This window comes from Trachinotus anak, unplaced genomic scaffold (assembly GCF_046630095.1).
Source record: "Trachinotus anak isolate AG129_WGS33_773 ecotype Australia unplaced genomic scaffold, CSIRO_AGI_Tana_v1 ptg000013l, whole genome shotgun sequence".
NCBI lineage: Eukaryota > Metazoa > Chordata > Actinopteri > Carangiformes > Carangidae > Trachinotus > Trachinotus anak.
In genome coordinates, this window is record NW_027273864.1 from 951,492 (window position 1) to 963,932 (window position 12,441).

The window sequence follows — 12,441 nt, forward strand, 5'->3', positions numbered from 1 at the left end:
GAATCAAGACACAATGATATCTCTGCTTCAGTTTCCCACAAACTTTAAAACCTGGTTGTGTCCACATCTGATGTGGGTCGTCAGACTGTCAGCATCGAGTTTTCTGTGTCTGATAAGGAAACCAAGTACATTTGTGGTCATTCGATCCTGGCTCAGATAATGCAATATCCCAGAGTAAAGCCATTTCCTCAGGTGCTGTCTGTAATTAGAGTCAGGTTGTTAATGAAAGAAATGTCACACATACCATGAGCACCCTGCGTGATGGAAACTGCAGTCACCATTCAAAATCTGTTCTTGATCAACATGAAACTTTATATGTGAAGCGGCTTTACATAACCCTGTAGGGTCTTTGTGGGTGAACTGCAACAATGGAAGCCAGAAAAATGTCACTTAACACAACCCCACCCATCGACAATTCAATACAATAAGCAATGGAAATAAGAATAGATAAACAGATGCTGCCACTAACAATTTATAATAATATTTTTTGCAGTGTGATGCAATTAATTTGCATTTTAGAATTGAACATATGAAAGACATTTGTGCTGATGTGCATGTATTTACAGTTTTCTTGGTAAAATAGTCATTCACCTTGTGCGTATCAGCTCAACATTTCTTGTAAAAAGCCAGATCTGATCATTTTGCCAAGGCTGACAAAAGGCACTTTAACAACAAGCAGTTACAGCGTTATGGGCTGAACACAGGGTCTACATCTCTCCAGTTGTTGTTGCCTCTGCTGTAATTAAATTCTGTCTCTTCTGAAGTAACACATCTAATTACAATGTTGTGTTTTTTTGCAGACTCACTGGCTGACCAGCGTGTAGGAGCTGGAGCCAAGCCCTCAAAGGATAATTCATGTTTATTAACTGGGTCTTAAATCTGTAGCTCTGACCATTTTTTTGTTGTTTCATCAGTTATGATAAAACTGGACTCACCAAAGTAATTGATTAGATCTGGCAACACTACAACAAAGTCAGACAACAAACACAGTCAGCAATCAGACGATTAGCCAGGTTGTAAATGAGTCAATATTTTATCCAGTCAAACTGGAAATGAATACAGCTGAAACGTTCAGCTCAGGAAAACTGTGCACAACTACAGTAAGTACAAAGTTGATGGATGTTCACCTTTTGTTTTCTCTTCTAAAGAGTTTACAACAGTTTACAACCTGTCAAATCACCTGACTGATCATGTTTCTTGTACCTTGCAGCTATGATGTCACTGTTCCCACATCTCTTGATAAGTACTTTGTTAAATCAATGACTGACATGATGGGAAAAATGACAAAAATGTTGTTGATGTTGCAACAAACATTTATCCTCCAAAATGAAGTTTAAATTAAGTTCTGGGCAGAACAACAGTGATTCTACATCACCGCAGGATACTCTTTCAGCACAGGGCCGAGAATGTCTCTGTTATGGGATAAACCTTCTGATAAAGTTAATAATAGTTCTATTGAATTTGGGTTTAGGTTGAGAATGTTGTCTGTCTCTGTCCAAAATTATGATGGGATTCACTGTATTTAAATCTTAAAATCAGTTTAAATTCAATAAGCCAGCACAAATATGATAAAGTAGGAAATAGTGTGTCTTTTTTTATTGTTAAAGGCCTTACTGCTGCATTTTGAACCAGGTGTAAGAGAGAGGAGGGGTGCAGTTTACGCCAGAGGAAATAAAAGCATGAATTGTCTTTTCTTTGTCTGTAGAGGACAGATTCTCAGATTGAATACTAGCCTGCAACTAAGGATTCTTCTCATTACCAGTTAATCTGATGATAATTTTCACATATTGATAAAATGCTCGTTACAGAGCAGAAGGTGATGTCATCGTAGTAACAAAGTAAATGTGAATGAGACTGACTGAAGTCAACAGGCATTCTCGTCAGTGCTTTCTCTCGGATCTGGCGCCCCTATCCCTATGACAACACAGTTTGATAGTAGGGTTGTCACGATACCAGAATTTCAGTAGTCGATACCAATACCTGTGATTTTCCACGATTCTCGATACTAATTCGATACCACGATAAAAAAAAAAAAAACAGAACCCATGTACTTTTAAATTCACTAATTTATTGAAAACCGCTTTAAACTGTCAAGTATTTAACACCACTATAAAAACAAGCAATACTGTGCTTTATGGTAATAAATAACAACAATATTCAACTATTTACACTCAAAAAAGAACAGCAGTGGCATGGAGCCATAAAACAAACAACATTCTTCTTCTTATAAATATGCAGATAAATAACTAAACTACAGTGGTGTGGAGCCTGATCTCACATAACTAAAACCTCTAACACCAGGCGCTGTTTGCATGTCGGCTTGTTTGTGTCTAGAATTGCTCCGTATTCATCCGCCTCCGATGCAAAATATTTCCACTCGCGACTCTTCGTACCTGTTTCGTCACCGAGCCGACGTGTTGTGCTTCCGCTCCATGGATGTATTATAAGAACTGGATGACGGATCTAAAAATGGCGTCCATTCAGTTCAATAGAAGTTGCTCGCCTGGCGCATACGCCGAAAAAGTTTCTGGCTTCCGGGTTACTTCCGCGTTATGTGGCCCATAGAGACTGCGCAGTAGTGTCTCTCCCATCATCCCTTTGGGCAATGAGAGCGAGCAAAAAACGTTCTCGATCTGGCGCTCGCGTTCACGAGTGCTCTGCTAGTGGACTGATGTTTAACAGACTTCTACAGGACCGGCCCGGGGCTTTACACCACGGATTATACAAACAGCAACAACATTCAGTTTGAAGCTTTAGAGCCTAAAGTCACATTGGAATCAACATTTTAAAAAATCATAACCAGGCAAAAATATTACGTTTAAATTGTCTTTTAGGCAATTTTAAGATATTGATGCTGCATGTGACAGATAACTACAACTCATCAGATAAAGTTATTACGTTTACTTTCTGTCATTGAGAAGCAGATTTATACGGCATTTCTTCTTTAAAAAAACAAAACAACCAAAACTGTGCAGGGCTGTAGTTATGCTTTATGTCCCGTCATTGCTTTTCTATTTTTCACTGTTCTGTTTCACAGATATTTGATTTGAAAATGAAAAATATATCAAAATTATTTTTTATAAAGATTTAATTTAAATGATGAATGCCTCTGAACATTTACTGTATACTGAGCACACACTGAGGACGTGGGGAGTTAGAGAGACGATGATGAGGACGTCCAGGACGGTTCCTCCCCTCAGGGACAGAGAGGGGCAGCGGGCTGCAGCGGCTCAGGCCACCGCTGCTGACCCAGAGGACGCTGCATCCAGGCCGGACTCAGTTATAGTTTAACCCGCTGACACAGTGAAGGTCATTCAATAATCTATGAAATAATAAGGCGGTTGTTGTGAGCGGATGACAGGCTGGTGACCTGCAGTCAGGATGAGACACTGCTGCTCACACATCACAGAAACTATCACATATAAAGTAAATGACTCATAAAATTAAAATACCTGAAGAAAACTTTTATGGAGGTAGTTAAGAAAAATCATATCGGCGTCTTAGTGAATCCAGTTATGCGGCTAATATATCGATTAAAAACAATTACATTCCTGAAAAAAAGTGTAAGAAGTGACGAATAAATGCGACAAAAAAAAAAACACAAAATCAATGAACCTTGATGTGTGTAGAAGAAAACTCGCCTTTGTGCCGTTTATTCACTTTTCACACTAACTTGTTCTCGTCCTGACGTCACTATAGCAGTAACCTAGCAACCATGCTCGTTCCTGAGACACAGCGGGACTGTGGATAGAGTGCACGTACACAGTGGTGACGTCACTCAGAGAAAAAAGACTTTTCTGATCTTTGAAAAACTTTTACACAGATTAAAACCCCATGGCTTAAAAATGTAGAAGAGAGATTGATATTGCGCTGTGTGCACAGCTGGAGGAGTCCTGTTAACAGTTTTACAGGCCTCTCTTTTACTGTTGCGCTCTATGGGAAAAATGCTTTTTGGGCCGCAGGGGATTTTTCACTGCAATACCACGAGTGGCCACTGGAACAAACTGTCTGCAAGGCTGAGCGGCGGCGCCGTATCCAGGTCTTATAATACATCCATGTTCCGCTCCCACCTGCTGAAGCCATTGTTATTGGCTCAGGTTTTCTTCTTCAGCGCCGCTGACTGCTCTGTGCTGCTCACACGCGGACACTGCCCCGTCACTTCCGCCAAGAATCGACACGGCTCGCGAGGGAAAAGTTGAATATTCGGTTCTGACGGTTCCAGAAAAAGCAGGTATCGATGTATTTTTTGCGTGTTGGTATCAAATTGGTACCGGAAGTATCGGTTCTTGTGACAACCCTATTTGATAGGTCTTTTCAAAATGACTGCAAATGCTGACATGCTCACAATGACGATGTTAACCTGATTATAATTAGAATGTAATGATAAGGAAAAAAGTACAGCTGTGGTTGATGCTAATGTCATTAGTTTTGCAGGTATTTGCTCATAAACCAAAGTTAAAACTTTGAACTGAGGATGGTGCTGGATGATGAGTCAAATGATCATCAAGGTTGGAACAGCTCATTTATTCTGTCTCGGCCAAATTTCATGGCCATCCATCTAATATAGACTGACTGTGTTACTGACTGAATGACTGTATAACATTTTTTTTTTTTGGTCATATGTCTCACAACAGATACGTTTCTGTTTTAATCAGTATCTGTTACACAGGATACAAACCAGCTCACGATTCATGTGCATAAACATGACCCGAAGCACATTTTCACACTTGAAGTCAGTTTCTTCAGTTTGCACGTTGTAATTACAGTGATTATGCACTGGACTCTGAGCACTGCAAAACCATGGCTGACCTACACTCAGTACTGTGCCTGAATGCATCATGTGTAGACACAGATGGAAGAGAGAGGCTGCTGCTGCTGCTGCTGCTCTGCTCACGTGCTGCTTTTGCTAAGTGGGCTTCATAGAAAAATGGTGTTCACGAAGAGACCAGGGTTAGTTAGCTGGAGGAACAGCAGTTTCCTCCCTTCAACTTTCTGCTTTTCTTTTACCTGTCGGGTAAATGTAAACAAAGGTCAGTGTGAGCACTGGTCATCTGAGGTGTTGGAACAAACAGCTAATGGTGTCGATTTTATTGGTCTCATGGAAGATGTTTGGTTTTTGACATGTCAGCAGTGAGCCCCTGCACGCTGTCTGAGAACTGCTCACTTTCCCCCTCCTCTCCTCCTTCCGCTCTAAGTCTGCTGGAAAGGTCAGTGGGATAATTAGGGCCGTCTGAGGCTGCCTCATCCCTCCTCCTGTCTGTCTGGGACATCAGCTGCATTTTCCAGCCAGCCCTGCTCTGCCCTTCAGTACTGCCCATCACTCAGGTTGGCTTATTTTGGATCAAGCCTGACCGGACTCACAGGAGGGCTGGGGAGATGGTGCTGCTGGTGGTGGTGGTGGTGGTGGTGGGGTGGGTGGGTGGGGGGGGGGCTTGTTGGGCTGGAGATACCGTAACCATCTTCAGCATTAAGACATTTCATTTTAGCAGTGCGCTAACCTAATTAGCCCTGATACCCTGCCACGCATATCTGCAATCTAATAAGTAATTAGCATCCAGCGCTGCTTCTGCCCGCCATGTGGGGAGCGAAGGAGAGAGGGAGAGATGGAGAGAATAAGAGAGAAAATACAGAGGGAAAGAGAGCTAGAGCCCCTGGCTATTTCTCCTGCCTTCTTTGCCATCCTCCCTCTCTCGTTTCTCCCCCTGCTTCTCTCTTCATGTCCCTCGCTCTCTCTCCCTAATCTATACACCATCACCCCCCCCCCCCCCTTTACACATCTTTCACTCTCTCTTTCTCTCTCTTTTGCTCCCAGAAGGAGAACAAGGAAAGCCAGGAGGAGAAGGCGTATGAGGAGGAGGTGGGGGATGTTTTTTATTTCATTTTTCTTTCATGCACCAGAGGGTTCTGGGAAGACAAAAAGCTACCAGAAGTTCCAAGAAATCAGGAGCAACAGAGCTCATGGGGAGACAGAGAAAGAGAATGTTCTTCTACTCGTATCCTTTTGAGATCCACTCAGATTCGGACCTGAAAGTGAGTCAACATGTTGTGGTTGTGTGCTCTTCTGCAGCTGGTTTCAGGTTGTGACAGAGGTTTAGGGGTAAGAGGTGTATAAGGACTGCTCTTTAACTGGGGTAAAGTTTGTGCAAGAATATGCTTGTTTGTCATCTTAATAAGAGTCAGAAAAGAACCTGATGATAAACTGTATTTGTCCAGTAAGCTTGGGCAAAATCCAAACTGCAATATCTCGATGCAGTCCAGCCCAAATAGCAATATCTAATGTTATTGTAGGAGCATTTGTTTAGCTTCTTTTTTTAGCTGTGAATGTTATTGCTCTTTCTCATACTTTATAATCATCAAATATAAAATCCAGTGACTGTCGTCTGTATAGTCAAGATTACAGTGCAGACATGAGGTGCTATGCTATCCATGCTAGCTAATGTAGCTTGGCTTTCATTATACAAATTCACCAAAATGTGAAAGAAATGGGGCTCAACTGGGCCTCACAGTTTACTCCCTGACTCCATGGCAACCATAGATCTATTGTGAGAACTCGAATATATCCCATAATTCCAGTATATGGGGAATATGGCCATAAAGTGTCCTTGCGTCCTGGTCTGCTTCACTCTGCTTCGAGGTTGTGCAGCTCACTGCACATGTGCATTAGTGTCTCACTCATACCATAGATTTTACATTGAGAGGACACATTAAAAAAGGCTGTCTATTCTCTGGGAAAGATGCTTTTTTAAATCACCCAAAGCAGGATGGTAATTTACAGTATGCCAAAATAATAAGGTTCCTCAATCCCTGGTTCACATATTGATATTCTGACATACTGGCAGTGCTTCTTTTATCCCGTACTGTGGAGCCTTACTGCGGAGGGTAGAAGAAAGATGGTAGAAAATATTTGCTTTGTACATCTTGACTGCATTTTAGGAGCTCAGTTTTTTTTCAGTCTCGGAAAAAACAATCAAAACTGGATTTCAACCAGGTCAGATATGAACCAGAACCAGGTCCTTCCTCCAGCCCTCAGTTTAACATTTTGGGATATATGCTTATTCACTTTCTTACCAAGAGTTAGAGAAGATGGATACCACTCTAATGTCTGTATGATGAATATCAGTATGAATATGAAGCTATTGCCAGCAGTGGGTTAGCTTAGCTTAGCACAAGCGGACAATTTCTTGGCAACATAAGTTTCAACAAAGTCTCAGAAACATGGAACAACAGACATGAGATAAGCTACACTACTTTATTTGGTGGTAAAATTAAAGGGAAGCATAGCTGAAATGGTTATAATAACCATAATAACAGTAGGAACGATAGGTCAAAGGTCTGCTATGATATCTTAGACATTTGAAATATAATCCTTCAGCTTTCTGTCCTGTTTGTGGTAATAGCAAGTACATTTGAATAATACAGGCCCCAGAGTTATGTTCTAAGTAACACATGTATAAACAGGTGGAGGTAACCTGCTATATAAGAGACAAGAGCCAGATTTCCTATAAAACCAGGCCATTTAGATGTGTAATGATGTATGATCCTACAAATGCAGTGGATGTTTTTCATGTCAAGCTTATTCAGGCAATGATTTGTGGAGATAATACTTTAGTCTCTGGCTTCCTTTAGTTTCCTGTTAACTTCCTAGAAATTAGTTGATATGAAACTGTCATTTATTCTCTGTCTTGGAACTGACTAGCCCCCAGGGATTTATGATTTTTTTTTTTTTTTTTTTTAGTTTTTCTTCTCTTTTTGACTTGAATTGCTCAGAATCATTTCGAGGGAACATTTTTATCAAACAACTTTCCTGGTCATTATCAGGAAACACACAACAGAATACATCAGTGCTCTGGACAAGCAGCAGTTTTATCATATCTGCAGTCTGGACTAGCAGATCCCAGCTGCTGCATCTTTACTGGTTCTTCTATGGTGGCTCGATGTGTGCTACAAAATTCAAATAGCAGCCAGTGTATACTGCCCTGAAGGCACCCAAAATCTAAAGCGTGACCAAAAAGCAGTGACTCATCTATTCCTGTTAAATCCAGGACAACAGTCTTTCAGACTTGGATGTGACAGGTGGGACATTTTGTCAACTGAGAAGCCACAGCAGAGGTAGGGCTGCACTTGATGCACACAGCAATGGTGCTGAACAACTACTCCTGAAGAGCATTCATCTAACAAGAAAATGAAAAAGGCTGGAGGGGTTTACGAGAAAGTGTCACAAAGTGGAGAGGGGTCAGTGTGGGGGACGACTGGCACGCTGAGTGAATGAAAGGGGAATGAAACTCTCGTCCTCCTGTCATAAAGTAAAACTTCTGTCAATGGAGCTCTCTAATGACTCGGCCCACATACTGTACACACTATGCCCCCTGGTTACATAAGCAGCGCCCAGGCCTGATTAGAGGCTTCCACTTCTGACTGCTTACACAATACACTTTCAAGAGTCTGGAGTTAGAGAACCAAACATCCACCCCCAACACACACACACATACATTTGCAGCAATAACTTAAGTCCTTTAATTCAACCTCCTGTCCTCACAGCAACATCTCATAAATCAACGATCACCCATGTGCGCCCCCCTCCCTTGCATTTCACAGCATTTAAATCAATTCTTCATTGCCTCTGTTTCCTTGCCACTTTCTGTGATGTGAAATCGGTTGACAAAGTGCTTCACTCATGGTGAGGATTGCCTAAAGAGACAGGGTTGTGTGATCAGAAATTCAGGCCTCCTGTCTATCTGCCGTGGGCCTGAGCCCCCTGTCCCCATGAATTCACTTCCCTGTCAGCCTCCACTGCTCATCAGTGCCTTTGATTGTCCAACTTCAGGGAGATCTGACATTTTTCAACCATCACTGCTACAATAGGCTTCAAAGGTGCTCACCACAGCCATTGTTTCTGCTGACTAGCTCTGCTCTGATCAAATAGACGCCACAATGAATGGGCTTTGGGTTGAATTGTGTAGGAGTGAAAAATGAGGTATGCAAACTTGGCTGGCAGTGTGAAACTTGACATGTCTGTTAGAGGCTGATGTTTAGAGGACATGAAAGGTATTCAGCTGCAGTATCAGGGAATGAAAATGTGATAAAAGCAGAATACCATTCAAGTCTTGAAAAATAACCTATTCTCTCTGACAGTACACATGACATCACGCTGTAACAAGACAAATATTTCTACACCACTGCATTTACTGTTCTCATCTGGAGAAAAACGAGATCATAAGAGGAAGTTGTTGTCTTGCGTTACATGATTACAAAGTTAGTTGCACAGTTGCCCCTGAAAAAGCACATCACACAGCATCAGAGTGTTGCAGGACAGCGATACCAGCTCAATTTATGCTCTGGAAGCAATGTTGTCAAGCAGCACTATCTCTTACACTCAGCTGTGACAACCCATCATCTGTAATACACAAACAGCAACTTTTTTTATGGGCTGGGAAGGACATCAAGGCAATCCTCATCTAGCCAGTCAACCTATCTAGCCAGGATGGTAGGGTGGGGGGGCTGCAGCGGCACAACCTGCTGAGGGGAGATTAGCTGGAAGGCCAGACGGACAACCTGCTTCATACTTAACAGAACAATACGTTATCATATGATGAACATCCTGCATATGGGACCATATGACCTAATATTACAATTATTAGACATGATCATCACAGATGGAAGTTTAATGCTTTGCATTATTGTTAATTTTGTCAACAAAAATTGGGACGAAATACATTCATTAACAACCGTTTTTTCCAACACAAAGCTCACGTGTTGACAAGACGACACTGACGTCATGACACTATAAGGAGACAAAAAGACTTTTCCAACAAAAGAATATAAATAACCTTCTTTCATTGGATGGCTGCACTGCACATGTCTGTGTGTCTCAATCATCCTGGTGACTCCGCACACCACTACCACACCCATGGATGCACCTTGACCAGGCTACTCTATGTATTTGAAAGCTACAGCTGTGGCAACATAAGGTGGAGAGGAAACATGGCATGATGATGTAGTATTACAGTAGTACAGTATAACAGCCACTAAAGCATTTCACAACAGTGGGACATTACTACATTGTTTGCAATGAACACCATAACCTCCTAAGTTGGACAAGTGTTTTTTGTTAAACATGCTATCCATACTATAGCACTCACAGCTTCATTGCCATACACATTAGACAGACAGAGCTATGTGATCTCAGTGTCATCTACACACGTGGACAAAATTGTTGGTACCCTTCCGTTAAAGAAAGGAAAACCCACAATGGTCACTGAAATAACTTGAAATTGACAAAAGGAATAATACATAAAAATTTACAGAAAATTAACTAATGAAAATCAGACATTGCTTTTGAATTGTGGTTCAACAGAATCATTTTAAAAAACAAACTAATGAAACTGGCCTGGACAAAAACGATGGTACCCTTAACTTAATATTTTGTTGCACAACCTTTTGAGGCAATCACTGCAATCAAGCGATTCCTGTAACTCTCAATGAGACTCCTGCACCTGTCGGCAGGTATTTTGGCCCACTCCTCATGAGCAAACTGCTCCAGCTGACTCAGGTTTGAAGGGTGCCTTCTCCAGACTGCATGTTTCAGCTCCTTCCACAGATGTTCAATAGGATTTAGATCAGGGCTCATAGAAGGCCACTTCAGAATAGTCCAATGTTTTGTTCTTAGCCATTCTTGGGTGTTTTTAGCTGTGTGTTTTGGGTCATTATCCTGCTGGAGGACCCATGACCTGTGACTGAGACCAAGCTTTCTGACACTGGGCAGCACATTTTGCTCCAGAATACCTTGATAGTCTTGAGATTCCATTGTACCCTGCACAGATTCAAGACACCCTGTGCCAGAAGCAGCAAAGCAGCCCCAGAGCATAACCGAGCCTCCTCCATTTTTTTACAGTAGGTACAGTGTTCTTTTCTTTGTATGCTTCATTTTTGCGTCTGTGAACATAGAGCTGATGTGACTTGCCAAAAAGCTCATCTGTCCAAAGGACATTCTCCCAGAAGCTTTGTCGCTTGTCAATATGCATTTTGGCAAATTCCAGTCTTGCTTTTTTATGATTTGCTTTCAACAGTGGTGTCCTCGGTCGTCTTCCGTGAAGTCCACTTTGGCTCAAACAGTGACGGATGGTGCGATCTGACACTGATGTACCTTGACCTTGGAATTCACCTCTAATCTCTTTGGAAGTTGTTCTGGGCTCTTTGGTTACCATTCGCATTATCCGTCTCCTCAATTTGTCATCAATTTTTCTCTTGCGGCCACATCCAGGGAGGTTGGCTACAGTCCCGTGGACCTTAAACTTCTGAATAATATGTGCAACTGTAGTCACAGGGACATCAAGCTGCTTGGAGATGGTCTTACAGCCTTTACCTTTAACATGCTTGTCTATAATTTTCTTTCTAATCGCCCGTGACAACTCTCTCCTTGGCTTTCTGTGGTCCATGTTCAGTGTGGTACACACCATGATACCAAACAGCACAATGACTACTTTTCACCCTTTAAATAGGCAGACTGACAAGGTTGAAGACACTTGTGATGCTAATTACAGGACACAACTTAGTTTAACATGTCCCTATGGTCAAATTATTTTCAATCTTTCCTAGGGGTACCATCATTTTTGTCCAGGCCAGTTTCATTAGTTTGTTTTTTAAATGATTCTCTTGAACCACAATTCAAAAGCAACGGACATAAAAATCTGGATGACCAGTAATTTCTTACTCTTAAATTCAGACAAAACTGAAGTTATTGTAATTGGCCCAAAACACCTCAGAGATACACTATGTGATAATATACTGACTCTGGATGACATCACCTTGGCCTCCGGTGCTACAGTCAGAAACCTTGTTGGGAGGGGTGCAATCGGGTTAAACTGGCCCAAAAGTGTTGTCTGAGTCCGGCTTTAGACGTAGCCCTCAGATCACATTTAAAAACAGCTGAAGAAATTAACATGACTTTGCATCTTTGCAGCAAAACAACTGTAATGTCTTTTAATTTAGTCCATTTTTTTTTTTTTTTACGTGGGGGGCTGTGTGTGGGCTGAATCCACATGAGATGTGTCTATCAGAGTGACAGTACACGTTTGTAGCCTGAATATATTTACACAACAGAAATGTGGAGAACAAAGATGGGATGTGATAATATCATCACAGTATGGTTCTGCTGCCCAGACACTCCTCACACACACTGCAGTTCTATCAAATCAATTTACTGCACATGTTCCCTCAGTTTTTCTCTCACTCACTCACTTCTTATCCATTCAGCAAAAATCTTCTTTTTCCAGCCTCCTTTATCTCAGCCAGATCATCATCTATCAAGTTGAAATTCATATCCATACAAAAGCATTTCACCATTTATTTATTATTGTGAACATATCGAAATCCCTCCAAGGGGTCCAGACATGTTAGAGGCCTGGTTGGCTGGAAAGCTCTGGTAACTGCTCTCTCATGTGC

At 41.7% G+C, this 12,441-nt stretch overlaps 1 protein-coding gene and 1 long non-coding RNA gene across 5 annotated transcripts in view; one reads left to right on the forward strand and one right to left on the reverse strand.

The window, feature by feature from the left end:
• The window catches only part of LOC139630080 (receptor-type tyrosine-protein phosphatase gamma-like), a 454,916-nt gene that overhangs the window by 255,015 nt on the left and 187,460 nt on the right, over nt 1–12,441 (reverse strand). The window lies entirely within an intron of this gene.
• Nucleotides 5,203–12,441, forward strand: part of LOC139630087 (uncharacterized) — a 51,126-nt gene continuing 43,887 nt past the window's right edge. For both annotated transcript variants that reach the window (XR_011693109.1, XR_011693110.1), the window contains exon 1: nt 5,203–6,030. This is a non-coding gene — a long non-coding RNA (uncharacterized lncRNA). The remainder of the gene's footprint in view (nt 6,031–12,441) is intronic.